Raw genomic sequence first — 14721 nt, 5'->3', positions numbered from 1 at the left:
TATAAGTGAAGCACTAGAGCAAAAACTATATAACTCAAATGATATAAGTGAAGCACATAGAGTATTCTAATAATTTCCGAATCATGTGTGTATCTCTCAAAAAGGTGTGTGCAGCAAGGATGATTGTGGAAAAATAACAAATAAAGACTCAAATAATACAAGACGCTCCAAGCAAAACACATATCATGTGGTAAATAAAAATATAGCTCCAAGTAAAGTTACCGATAGAAGTAGATGAAAGAGGGGATGCCTTCCGGGGCACCCCCAAGCTTTGGATTTTAGGTGTCGTTAGATTATCTTGGGGGTGCCATGGGCATCCCCAAGCTTAGGCTCTTGCCACTCCTTGTTCCATAATCCATCAAATCTTTACCCAAAACTTGAAAACTTCACAACACAAAACTTAAAGTAGAAAATCTCATGAGCTCCATTAGCGAAAGAAAACAAAACACCACTTCAAGGTACTGTAATGAACTCATTATTTATTTATATTGGTGTTAAAAATACTGCATTCCAACTTCTTTATGGTTTATAAACTATTTTACTAGCCATAGATTCATCAAAATAAGCAAACAACACACGAAAAAACAGAATCTGTCAAAAACAGAACAGTCTGTAGTAATCTGTAGCTAACGCAATATCTGGAACCCCAAAAATTCTAAAATAAATTTCTGAACGTGAGGAATTTATCTGTTAATCATCTTCAAAAAGAATTAACTAAATATCACTTTCCAAATAAAAATGGTAGCAGTTCTCGTGAGCGCTAAAGTTTCTGTTTTTTTCATTAAGATTAACAAGACTTTCCCCAAGTCTTCCCAACGGTTCTACTTGGCACAAACACTAATTAAACACAAAAACACAACCAAAACAAAGTCTAGATAAATTATTTATTACTAAACAGGAGCAAAAAGCAAGGAATAAAAATAAAATTGGGTTGCGTCCCAACAAGCGCTATCGTTTAACGCCCCTAGCTAGGCATAAAAAGCAAGGATAGATCTAGGTGTTGCCATCTTTGGTAGGCAATCCGTAAGTGGCTCTCATAATAGCTTCATAAGGTAATTTAATTTTCTTTCTAGGGAAGTGTTCCATGCCTTTCCTTAACAGAAATTGGAATCTAATATTCCCCTCCTTCATATCAATAATTGCACCAATCGTTCTAAGGAAAGGTCTACCAAGAATAATAGGACATGAAGGATTGCAATCTATGTCAAAAACAAGAAAATCTACGGTCACATAATTCCTATTTGCAACAATAATAACATCATTAATTCTTCCCATAGGTTTCTTAATAGTGGAATCCGCAAAGTGCAAGTTTAAAGAGCAATCATCAAAATCACGGAAACCTAACAAATCACACAAAGTCTTTGGAATCGTGGAAACACTAGCACCCAAATCACACAAAGCATAACATTCATGATCTTTAATTTTAATATTAATTTTAATAGTAGTTTCCCACTCATCATAAAGTTTTCTAGGGATAGAAACTTCCAACTCAAGTTTTTCTTCATAAGATTGCATCTAATCATCAACAATATGTTTAGTAAAAGCTTTATTTTGACTATAAGCATGAGGAGAATTTAGCACGGATTGCAACAAGGAAATACAATCTATCAAAGAGCAATTGTCATAATTAAATTCCTTGAAATCCAAAATAGCGGGTTCATCAATATTTAAAGTTTTGACTTCTTCAATCCCACTTTTAACAATTTTAGCATCAAGATCTAAAGACTCCGAATTTTGGGAACGCCGTCTAGGTAAAGGTGGATCATATTTAGTTACATCATTATCAAGATTCATATTGCAAAACAAAGATTTAATAGGGGACACATCAATAACTTTTAGATCTTCATCTTTATTATCATGGAAACTAGAATAACACACTTTTATAAAGCAATCTTTCTTAGCACGCATCCTAGCGGTTCTTTCTTTGCACTCATCAATGATAATTCTCATGGCTTTGAGAGACTCATTGATATCGTGCTTAGGTGGAATAGATCTAAATTTCAAAGAATCAACATCAAGAGAAATTCTATCAACGTTCCTAGCCAACTCATCAATCTTAAGCAATTTTTCTTCGATCAAAGCATTGAAATTCTTTTGCAAAGTAATAAATTCTTTAATATTGGATTCAAAATCGGAGGGCATATTATTATAATTTCCATAAGAATTGTTGTAGGAATTACCATAATTATTAGAAGAATTACTAGGATATGGCCTAGGGTTAAAGTTTCCTCTATATGCGTTGTTACCAAAATTATTCCTACCAACAAAATTCACATCCATAGATTCATTATCATTCTCAATCAAAGTAGACAATGGCATATCATTAGGATCAGAAGAAACACTTTTATTAGCAAATAATTTCATAAATTCATCCATCTTTCCACTCACAACATTAATTTCTTCTATTGCATGCACTTTCTTATTAGTAGATCTTTCGGTGTGCCATTGAGAATAATTAACCATAATATTATCTAGGAGTTTAGTGGCTTCTCCTAAAGTGATTTCCATAAAAGTGCCTCCCGCGGCCGAATCTAAAAGATTTCTAGAAGAAAAATTCAATCCGGCATAAATTTTTTGTATAATCATCCACAAATTCAAACCATGCGTAGGGCAATTACGTATCATTAATTTCATCCTCTCTGTGCAACATGTTCATGATCAAGGTGCTTAAAATTCATAATATCGTTTCTAAGAGAGATGATCTTGGCAGGAGGAAAATACTTAGAGATAAAAGCATCTTTGCACTTATTCCACGAATCAATACTATTTTAGGCAAAGACAAAAACCAAGCTTTAGCACGATTTCTAAGCGAAAAAGGAAATAGCTTCAGTTTAACAATATCATTATCCACATCTTTCTTCTTTTGCATATCACACAAATCAACGAAGCTATTTAGATGGGTAGCGACATCTTCACTAGGAAGGCCGGAAAACAGATCTTTCATGGCAAGATTCAGCAAGGCAACATTAATTTCACAAGATTCAACATCGGTAAGAGGAGCAACTGGAGTGCTAATAAAATCATTGTTGTTGGTATTGGTAAAATCACACAATTTAGTGTTATCTTGAGCCATCGTGACAAGCAAGCAATCCAACACACAAGCAAACGAGGAACAGGCAAAAAGAGGCAAATAGAGAAAGAGAGGGAGGATAGAGAGAGAGAGAGAGGGCGAATAAAATGGCAAGGGTGAAGTGGGGCAGAGGAAAACGAGAGGCAAATGGCAAATAATGTAATGCGGGAGATAAGGGTTGTCATGGGTACTTGGTATGTTGACTTTTGCGTAGACCTCCCCGGCAACGGCGCCAGAAATCCTTCTTGCTACCTCTTGAGCACTTCGTTGGTTTTCCCTTGAAGAGGAAAGGGTGGTGCAGCAAAGTAGCATAAGTATTTCCCTCAATTTTTGAGAACCAAGGTATCAATCCAGTAGGAGGCCACGCACGAGTCCCTCGTACCTACACAAACAAATAAATCCTCGCAACCAACGCGATAAGGGGTTGTCAATCCCTACAGTGTCACTTACGAGAGTGAGATCTGATAGATATGATAAGATAATATTTTTGGTATTTTTATGATAAAGATGCAAAGTAAAATAAAAGGCAATAAAAATAACTAAGTATTGGAAGATTAATATGATGGAAGATAGACCCGGGGGGCCATAGGTTTCACTATGGCTTCTCTCGAGAGCATAAGTATTCACGACGGGTAAACAAATTATTGTTGAGCAATTGATGGAATTGAGCATAATTATGAGAATATCTAGGTATGATCATGTATATAGGAATCACGTCCGAGACAAGTAGACTGACTCCTACCTGCATCTACTACTATTACTCCACACATCGACCGCTATCCAGCATGCATCTAGAGTATTAAGTTCAAGAGAACAGAGTAACGCTTCAAGCAAGATGACATGATGTAGAGGGATAAACTCATGCAATATGAAATAAACCCCATCTTGTTATCCTCGATGGCAATGATACAATACGTGCCTTGCTGCCCCTACCGTCACTGGGAAAGGACACTGCAAGATTGAAGCCAAAGCCAAGCACTTCTCCCATTGCAAGAAAGATCAATCTAGTAGGCCAAACCAAACTGATAATTCGAAGAGACTTGCAAAGATAACCAATCATACATAATAGAATTCAGAGAAGATTCAAAAATTGTTCATAGATAAACTTGATCATAAACCCACAATTCATCGGTCTCAACAAACACACCGCAAAAGAAGATTACATCGAATAGATCTCCACAAGAGAGGGGGAGAACTTTGTATTGAGATCCAAAAAGAGAGAAGAATCCATCTAGCTAATAACTATGGACCCGTAGATCTGAGGTAAACTACTCACACTTCATCGGAAGGGCAATGGTGTTGATGTAGAAGCCCTCCGTGATCGATGTCCCCTCCGGCGGTGCTCCGGAACAGGCCCCAAGATGGGATCTCATGGATACAGAAAGTTACGGCGGTGGAATTAGGGTTTTGGCTCCGTATCTCATAGTTTGGGGGTACATAGGTATATATAGGAGGAAGGAGTACGTCGGTGGAGCAACAGGGGGCCCACGAGGGTGGAGGGCGTGCCCTGGGGGTGTGGGGGTGTAGGCGCGCCCCCTAACCCATGGCCTCCTGGTTGATGTCTTGACGTAGGGTCCAAGTCCTCTGGATCATGTTCGTTCCAAAAATCACGTTCCCGAAGGTTTCATTCAGTTTGGACTCCGTTTGATATTCTTTTTCTGTGAAACCCTAAAATAGGCAAAAAACAACAATTCTGGGTTGGGCCTCCAGTTAATAGGTTAGTCCCAAAAATAATATATAAGTGTATAATAAAGCCCAATAATGTCCAAAATAGAATATAATATAGCATGGAACAATCAAAAATTATAGATACGTTGGAGACATATCACCCGCCTGGTCTCGATCGTCATGGCTCACGTCACAAGTACCTCATGAGGTTTGCCTTGCCTTGATCTCTCCGCCCCTCATGAGCCTGCCAGGCGAGGCCGCTCCTGAGGAGGTCTTACGTCGTCCGCCTCGTGAGGCTTGGCCCCTCGCGAGGGTCTTGAATACCTCGTCGATGAAGATGGGCCGTACAGACCTGCTAGCTCAGCCACGCCATGGGCCGCAGGCACGCATGTCTGGGGACCCCCATTCCTAGAACGCCGACAGTAGCCCCCGGGCCCAAGGCGCACGCGGGCTTGGCTTTGAGGCGAAGCCAAAGGTCAAGCACAGAGCGCCGCGGGCCCCAAAAGCCTGCGGCCTCGATTGACGCGTGGCGGTTGGTTGGACGTGGGCGTCTCCGCTTCCCCACGCTATCTCGGCAACTGCCCATCTTGACAAGTCCCTGCGACATGCAAGGAAAACCATCATTACCTGTGATCGTGGGGGGCACTGGTTGGCCTTCTGCTGCTATTAATGAGGAAGGGGGCGAAGCCCCCGTCCCCCACTTCTTCCCATTCCGCCTGCTTCTTCCTCCTCTGCTCCACTGCTAGCAGCAACTTCAATGGCGCCGATCCATAGGTTTTCGGCTGAGGAGAAGGGAAAGGTTCCCCTCGACGTGCCGGTGCCGCTTCCGCTGAAGAAGAGGTTGGTCCACCGTCGCGATGCTGTGGCGATGCAGGTGGTGACGAGGCCTTGGTGCAAGCGGCCTCCTCCTGGGTATCCACTGCCCTTGTACGCCCAAGCCGGGGCTCGGGAGGAAGGCGCAATGAGCGTCGGCGCGCGCACCGCGGCCAAGGTCGACGCGCCGCGGCGACGAGCGCCGTCGCTCCTGGAGTCCATGCTGCGGACTCCTCACGTGAGCTCGTGCTGTGGGCGGCGATGCCCCCAAGCTCCTGGATCCGCTTCCCGTGCTTCTTCTCTGACGTGATGCCGCCAAGGGGGCCTCTTGAACTCTGGCTGCAGCATGCCGACTGCGAAGCTCCGGCGACCGGAGCAGAGGTTGAAGCAGTCTCCACCGGCAAGATCTTGATGACCCGTGGCTGGGGCAAGGTCGCGCGGGTTTGCCATGCGGAGGGCGCCCTCGTGATCCACTTCGAGTACGACGGCGCCTCCGCGCTGTTCTTCAAGGTCTTCGACGCGGAAAGTCGCCGCTTGGAGTGTTGCCCCGAAGGGGAGCGCCAGGATGAGGCGCGTCCCGCTCGCGGCTTCTCCAGCAGTAGCGATTCTTGGGAGTCTAGCGGTTCTCCCGAGCTCTACGAGACTTCGGAGATGAGCGACGACAGTTACGTGCCCCCGAGCTCTCGCCGCACCCTGAGCAGGGCCGCAAAGTCCGGCTGCCGCCGTCGCTGATCTGGATGGGGTTGGCGCCGGCCTCCCACGGCCCACTGTTGATGATGGCGTCGGCCGCGGGGGTGTGTAGATAGGATTCTCCTAGGTTTTTGTCTTTTGTTCCCTGCGAGGAATCAAGAAGTACCCCGTGGGGGCGTGTAAAGAGTCTGCAATGTCTTTTGTTGATATTATCTCAATTATGGAAGCCTTGTGAGCGCAAGTCCTGTTTAGGCTCGATCTTCCCTTTCCAATCTCGCGACAGCTTGTTGCCCTACGCTGACAGGTCCTGGTCCCCAGGCAGGCTTCAGCCGTCGCTGGTATGCCAGGTCGCGTGCTGTGGTCAAGGCTAGGAGGTGAGCGGCCCGAGGTCCAGTAAGAGCTCCTGAGGCGCGATGCTCAGGGGGTCCCCTTTAGCGCTCAAGCAGCCGTGGTAAGATAAGAAAGGGAGGCGACGTTGCCGCAACAGGGGTGCGGCGAGCATGTCCCCTAGGTTCCAATGATTAGTTGATCTGAGCTCGTGACTTAACTGGCGGTCCGGGGTCAATTCTTCGTGATGTGCCAGACCTGTGCGTGAACATCCGCAGCATAGCTAGGTCAGGCCCATATGAGTCCTCCCCCTTTCAATGCTCTCCTTTGTGCTCTATGTCCTCAGGTCCCGACCCTCGAGCGAGCTCAGCCGCCGCTGGTATGCCAGGTCGCGTGCCGTGGTCAAGGCCAGGGGGTGAGGGATAGAGAGCCAGTAAGAGATCCTGAGTCATGATGCTCAGGAGCCCCCCTTTTAACGTGCAAGCGGATTACTTAGAAGAGGTGGGAGCTCGCGGTGCCGCCTGGTGTTATCCTCGTGAGATTACTGCGAGCCAGCACAAGGAAGAACACGATCTGTCGTCATGGTTGCCAGCCTGCCGCTGGTTGCTCCGCGAGGGGGTGAAGGCACTGAGGGCCTGGTGAGGTGACGTGCGCGGGGCGTGCCGCGAGCTAGAGATCGACCTCTCAGGTTTGTCGACGTGGTAGGGATGGACCTGTGCACCAGCGCTGTGCCGGCGTGAGGAGGCCTCGTGGGAGGCGACGATTGAGCAGGTAGTAATCATAGGTAGATCAAACATGAGTGTAGCAGGCTTAAATAAGTGCATGGGAGATATGTGCCACTGCGTCAGGCCCGAGCGGCTTGGGGATGATGCAGCCCGAGGGGCGCTCCCAACAAGGTAAGCTAAAGACATAAAAAGGGATACATGCCACAGGGACGGACCCATGCGGCCTGGGAATGATGCAGCCCGAGGGGCGCTCCCAGCTAAATGAACTTAGAAAGGTGTCACCTAGTCATGTTGATGAAGGAGAGTTGGGGCAGCTGAAGGTGCGCAGCGAAGGAGTTGCTCCTCACGAGCCACCGGAGCCCTGAGCCTCGGGAGGCTCTGGGGGCTCAGGTGGTTCCTTGAGGACAGTCCCCATCTCCATCAGGACGGCGTGGTGCCTAGCCTCCTGAGCCGCTAGGATGCGCCGCAAGTTGCGCTGGTAGGCGGACGACACACTCGGCAGGCCAAAGGGCATGCGAACGTAGCTGTGTGGTGGGCCCTTGCAGCGTTCCACGCGTGAAGGCCAGAAAAGCTCCTGAGAAGCGGCCCTGTTGAGCCCTGGAACGTCGATGCTGACGCGTAGCCCGGCATCCTCGCCTGGATGGGAAGCTGCGCCTCGTGAGTGGCGGTCGCCGCGCATGGCCCTTGCGTCTTGCAATTCCTGGGTGGTCTTGGTGATGAACTCCTGAACGGTGGGCGATCCTTGCCCTGTGCCCTCCTGAGGGAAACGTGCCACGAAGCACGCCTCTAGGTGGTGCCCAAGCGCCTCCCTCGTGATGTGGGCAAGGTCTGAGGCCTTCCAGAAGAAAGCCCCCGAGCCCTGCTCGAGAAGGCGCTGGGGGCGCCTTCCTATGCGATGGAGGGAGGCGCCCCTGGAGCGGGCGCTGATCCTGACGAGGCTCCGGCTGCGACGCCACCCTCCTGAGGTCCTGCACGGCGCAACTACTTCTTCTTCTTCTTGGGGAGTTCCTCAGGAGGGCCCTCGCCCTTGCTGTCGGGGTCGTCGATTGCTGCAGCTTGGAAGGCACGCTCGAGGGAGCACACCGCATCTCTTTCTTCACATGGGACCGTGATGACCCCGCTGCTTCCCGGCATCTTGAGGACATTGTAGCCATGATGGGTCACCACCATGAACTTTGCCAGGGCTGGATACCCGAGGATGGCATTGTACGGAAAACGGATGTGCGCGACATTGAAATCGATGAGCTCGGTGCGGTAGTTCTTGCGTTCCCGAAGGTGACAGGGAGGCGGACCTGCCCTATCGGTGTGGTGGAACCGTCGGTCACTCCTGAGAAAGGCTTGGTGGGCTGAAGCTGGTCATATGGCACTTGGAGGCTGTCGAACATGTCGACGAACAGGACATTGAGCCCTGCGCCGCCGTCGATGAGGGTCTTGGTAACTTGCATGTTGCTGGTGACTGGGGAGCAAAGCATCGGGAGGGCGCCAGCTGTAGCTGCACACTTGAGATGGTCTGCCGAGTTGAACATGATGGGGTACTGGGACCATCTAAGTGGGCATGTGGCTTCAAGCTTGGGGAGGACTGCATTCACTTCACGAACAAACTGCTTGAAGATACGCTGCGAGGCTGGGGCCTGGGCTCCGCCCAAGATGCAGGCGATAGCACGCGACTCTTGGAAGCCCCGGCCCCCTCGTCTTGATGGTGTTCATCATTCCTTCTTGGCAGCGGCAGCGGAGGGAGCCCAGCGTTGCCTTGAGGACGATCCACACGAGGCTGATCCCTCCAGGCGCCCTCGCGAGGCTGATCCTGCCAGCAGTCCTCACGAGGCCGGTCACGCCACTCCTGGCTTGGGCCACGATCGTCCCAGCGTCTGCCACCACGTCCTCCTCCTCGGCCATAGCCTCGGTCACCGCTCGGGGCGTCGACTGAAGCGACCTTCGCGAATGGCTCTGAGCTCTTGACATTCGCTGGTGTTGTGGGTATTCAGGTTGTGGAAGGCGCAGACGGACGGCTGCTCTTGGATGATTCTAGTTGGTCTCTGCCACGCTTGGTGTCTGATTCCGCTGCGAGCACGGCTGCTCCCTTGCGCTTCACGTCCTTGGCCTTGGTCTTCTTCTCCTATGGGTCCGCAGCAGGGAGCTCGAGGAGGGAGAGGCGCCCCTCCTCAGCTCTAGCACACTTGGTCGTGATGTTGAACAACTCCAGGGTCGAGCACAACTCTTCATGGATGGCGAGCTCCTCCTTCATCTTGATGTCGGGGACGCCATTAGAGAATGCTAAGATGATGACCTTGTCGGTCACCATGGGGATCTTGACCCATGCGCTGTTGAAGTGCTGAATGTACTTATGCAGGGTCTCTCCTGGTTGTTTCTTGATGCGGCGCAGGTCACCCGTGACCCGGGGGGGGGGGGGCGGTCGCGAGTGCCCTGGAAGTTGGCGATGAAGCGGTTGCGCATTTCGTCCCAGGAGGAAATTGAGCCTGGAGGCAGGTTCAGGAGCCAGGAGCGGGCGCCCTCCTTGAGAGCCATGGGAAACCAGTTCGCCATGACTTTCTCGTCACTGTTGGCCACTTTGATGCTCAGCTCGTAGAGCTGCAAGAACTCCGCGGGGTCGGGGGTGCTGTCGTAGTGAGGAGGCAGATCCGACTTGAACTTGCCCGGCCAGGCGATGCTACGCACCTCGGGGGTGAAAGCGCGGCAGTCGGCTGTGGTCACTTGGGCCCGCCTTGGAGGTGGAGCTTGATCTTGATGGGGTCCGCGCCCTGCCGCTACAGGTGGCGCACAGTCTTGCCGCAGCAGCCGGTCTTGGCGCGGTGGCGTGAGGAGCGACAGAGCGTTTGCTTGCAATTGAGGGACTTCTTGACGGCTTCTTTCTTCACGCGCAGGCACTGGGCGCGGCGGGTCGCGTCGTGGAGCCGCGCGTTTTGTGCCAGGGTGCCGTCTTGGGGCAGAGGTGGTGGAGGCGCTCCATGAGCTACATCGCCCGTAGCTGGCGGAGGGCGAGGCGGAGAGAGGGTCGGCGTAGGGGAGCCCCCTATGGCGCGAACAAGCTCGGCGATGCGGTCGAGCCAGTCCTCGTAGAGGTCGTCGACCGGGCGGTAGCGCAGGAGCTCATGCGCCGTGAGGAGCGCGGCCCCTGCGTCCATGGGAGGGCAACATGCATGGGAAGAAGAACCGGCCGGGGTCAGCGATGGAGTGGTGGTGCGGCCGTCCTGCCGCACCGAGGGGTGCAGCAAGGACGCTTGCTGCTCATTCCCCGCTGGGCCGGTGGCGGCATTGGCGGAAGGCGATGGGGAACGGCGAGGTGGCCTACCAACGGGAGCCGTCTGAGCGACGTGGGCGGCGAGGGCAGCCCGGCGCACAGCACGAGCTTGGCCAACGTCTGCCATGGAGACGACGGAGCAACGGGGTGCGGAGCGATGGAAGGAAGCTTCGGCACACCCCTACCCGGCGTGCCAAATGTCGGATCACGGGTTCCGGCAAAACCCTCGAGGTTGGAACACTGGGGTGCACGCGAAGGTTTTCTCCCTATCGATCAACGCCCTAGCTCACTAAGATCTTGCGGATGAACTCGATGAACTTGCAACACAAAGACACAAGATTTATACTGGTTCGGGCCACCATTGTGGTGTAATACCCTACTCCAGTGTGGTGGTGGTGGATTGTCTCTTGGGCTGATGATGAACAGTACAAGGGGAAGAACAACCTCCTGAGGTTGAGGTGTTCTTGTGCTCTCTTTTTCGTTGTCCTCTACTGTGGTGGATAGTTCTACTTATATAGGCCCTGGTCCTCTCCCCAAATATTGAGCGGGAAGGGAGCCAACAACGACCAGTTTGAAAGGGGACAGCTAGTACAACTTATCCTGACAAAAGTGGTCTTCGCCTGCAAAAGGCTCTGGTGGTGACACTGTCTTGGGCTCCATGGTGACCTCCATCTTGCCGTCCTGCTAGTCTTGGTGTCATTGCACCGATATGGAAACCTTTCCTTGATGCCCCGGTACTCCGCCCCTGTGCTTGCCCCCTTGGCACCAAAGAGGAAGCAAAGACACTGCTCGTTGGTGCCCGCCTGGCGCCCGCCTGGTCTCGATCGTCATGGCTCACATCACGAGTACCTCGCAAGGTTTGCCTTCCCTTTATCACTCCGCCCCTCGTGAGCCTGCCAGGCAAGGCCGCTCCTGAGGTGGTCTTGTGTCGTCCGCCTTGCGAGGCTTGGCCCCTAACGAGGGTCTTGAATACCTCATCGATGAAGATGGGCCATATAGACGTGCTAGCTCAGCCACACCATGGGCCGCAGGCAGGCAAGTCTGGGGATCCCCGTTCCCAAAACGCCGACAAATGTCAGGAGGCATAAGCCTAATGAGATAAATCTGACTTACATCTGGCATTACCGACTAGGACACATTAGTCAAAAGCGCATGAAGAAGCTCCATGATGATGGAATTCTAACTTCGTTTGATTTTGAATCATTCAAGACATGTGAGTCTTGGCTACTTGGTAAGATGACTAAGACTCCTTTTGCAAAGAGTTGCGAGAGAGCGTCCGAGCTGTTGGAACTTATACATAGTGATGTATGTGGACCAATGAGCACAACGGCCAGAGGTGGTTTCCAGTACTTTGTGACTTTTACCGACGACTTGAGTAGATATGGATATGTCTACTTGATGAGGCACAAGTCAGAAACTTTTGAAAAGTTCATAGAGTTTCAGAACGAAGTGGAAAATCAACTCGGCAAGAAAATCAAACTTCTGCGATCAGATCGTGGCGGTGAGTATACGAGCCAGGAGTTTGATGATCATATGAAGAGTCATGGAATAGTACCACAACTGAGTCCTTTGGGTACGCCACAGAGAAATGGTGTGTCGGAACGGAGAAGTCGGACCCTGTTGGACATGGTCCGATCAATGATGAGCCAGTCGGATTTGCCCTTGTCATTTTGGGGATACGCTCTAGAAACTGCAGCTTTCACACTAAACAGAGTACCATCTAAGTCCGTACGTAAGACACCATATAATATATGGACTGCGAAGAGTCACAGTTTGTCTTCTCTAAAAATTTGGGGATGTGAAGCATATGTCAAGCGACTCCAGTCGGACAAGCTCACACCCAAATCGGATAAGTGCATATTCGTGGGATATCCAAGGGAAACCTTGGGATATTAGTTCTACAACCATGAAGAGGGCAAAGGGTTTGTCGCTCGACATGGAGTTTTCCTTGAGAAAGAGTTTCTCAATCGGAAGGCTAGTGGGAGGACGGTCCGACTCAAAGAAATTCGAGAACCACACGGGGACATTTCGGTAGGTGATTCTGTCACAACGGAATTAGCCAGGGAACCCGTGGTGGAGTCGACGCCGGTTCCATGGAGGTCAGAAAGGTTATGCAATTTGCATGACTGCAATGTGTTGTTCTTGGAGAATAACGAGCCAACTACGTGTGCAGAAGCAATGGAGAGTCCTGATTCCGAGTTATGGCTTGAGGCCATGAGATCCGAATTAAAGTCCATGGATGACAATCAAGTTTGGAACTTGGTTGATCTGCCAGATGGCGTTAGAGCCATTGAGTGCAAGTGGATCTTTAAGAAGAAAACTGATATGGACGGAAATGTCACAGTCCATAAGGCTCAACTTGTCGCTAAAGGTTATCGACAAGTTCAAGGAGTTGACTACGATGAGACTTACTCACCGGTAGCGATGCCTAAATCAATTCGGATCATTCCTGCTATAGCATCATATTTCGATTATGAGATATGGAAGATGGATGTCAAAACGACTTTCCTTAATGGAAATTTTGAAGGAAATATGCCCTAGAGGCAATAATAAAGTTATTATTTATTTCCTTATATCATGATAAATGTTTATTATTCATGCTAGAATTGTATTAACTGGAAACATAATACATGTGTGAATACATAGACAAACAAAGTGTCACTAGTATGCCTCTACTTGACTAGCTCGTTGATCAAAGATGGTTATGTTTCCTAGGCATAGACACGAGTTGTCATTTTATTAACGGGATCACATCATTAGGAGAATGATGTGATTGACTTGACCCATTCCGTTAGCTTAGCACTTGATCGTTTAGTATGTTGCTATTGCTTTCTTCATGACTTATACATGTTCTTATGACTATGAGATTATGCAACTCCCATTTACCGGAGGAACACTTTGTGTGCTACCAAACGTCACAACATAACTGGGTGATTATAAAGGTGCTCTACAGGTGTCTCCGAAGGTACTTGTTGAGTTGGGGTATTTCAAGATTAGGATTTGTCACTCTGATTGTCGGAGAGGTATCTCTGGGCCCTCTCGGTAATGCACATCACTATAAGCCTTGAAAGCAATAATGAGTTAGTTGTGGGATGATGCATTACAGAACGAGTAAAGAGACTTGCCGGTAACGAGATTCAACTAGGTATTGAGATATCGACGATCGAATCTCGGGCAAGTAACATACCGATGACAAAGGGAACAACGTATGTTGTTATGCGGTTTGACCGATAAAGATCTTCGTAGAATATGTAGGAGCCAATATGAGCATCCAGGTTCCGCTATTGGTTATTAACCGGAGACGTGTCTCGTTCATGTCTACATAGTTCTCGAACCCGTAGGGTCCGCACGCTTAAAGTTTGGTGGCGATCAGTATTATGAGTTTTTGTGTTTTGATGTACCGAAGGAAGTTTGGAGTCCCATATATGATCACGGACATGACGAGGAGTCTCGAAATGGTCAAGACATAAAGATTGATATATTGGACGACTATATTCGGACACTTGAAGTGTTCCGAGTGGTTTCGGATAAAAATCAGAGTACCGGGGGGTTACCGGAACCCCCCGGGGAGTTAATTGGGCCTCATGGGCCTTAGTGGGAGAAGAGGAGGGGCGGCCAGGGCAGCCGCGCGCCCCCTACCCCTCTAGTCCGAATTGGACAAGGAGGGGCCCCTTTCCTTCTCCTCCTCTCTCCCTTCCTTCCCTCTCCTACTCCAACAAGGAAAAGGAGGAGTCCTACTCCCGGTGGGAGTAGGACTCCCTCCCTGGCGCGCCCTCCTCCTGGCCGGCCGCCTTCCCCCTTGCTCCTTTATATACAGGGGCAGGGGGGCACACTAGAACACACAAGTTGATCATTTGATCTATTCCAGCCGTGTGCGGTGCCGTCCTCCACCATATTCCACCTCGGTTATATCGTAGCGGTGCTTAGGCGAAGCCCTGCGTCGGTAGCATCATCATCACCGTCAGCATGCCGTCGTGCTAACGAAACTCTCCTGTGAAGCTTTGCTGAATTGGAGCTCACGGGATGTCATCGAGTTGAACGTGTGCAGAACTCGTAGGTGCCGTGCGTTCGATACTTGGATTGGTCAGATCGTGAAGACGTACGACTACATCAACCGCGTTGTGCTAACGCTTCCGCTTTCGGTCTACGAGGGTATGTGGACATACTCT

Source organism: Triticum urartu, chromosome 5, assembly GCF_003073215.2.
Source record: "Triticum urartu cultivar G1812 chromosome 5, Tu2.1, whole genome shotgun sequence".
Taxonomy (NCBI): Eukaryota; Viridiplantae; Streptophyta; class Magnoliopsida; order Poales; family Poaceae; genus Triticum; species Triticum urartu.
Note: the sequence above shows the minus strand (reverse complement) of the source record.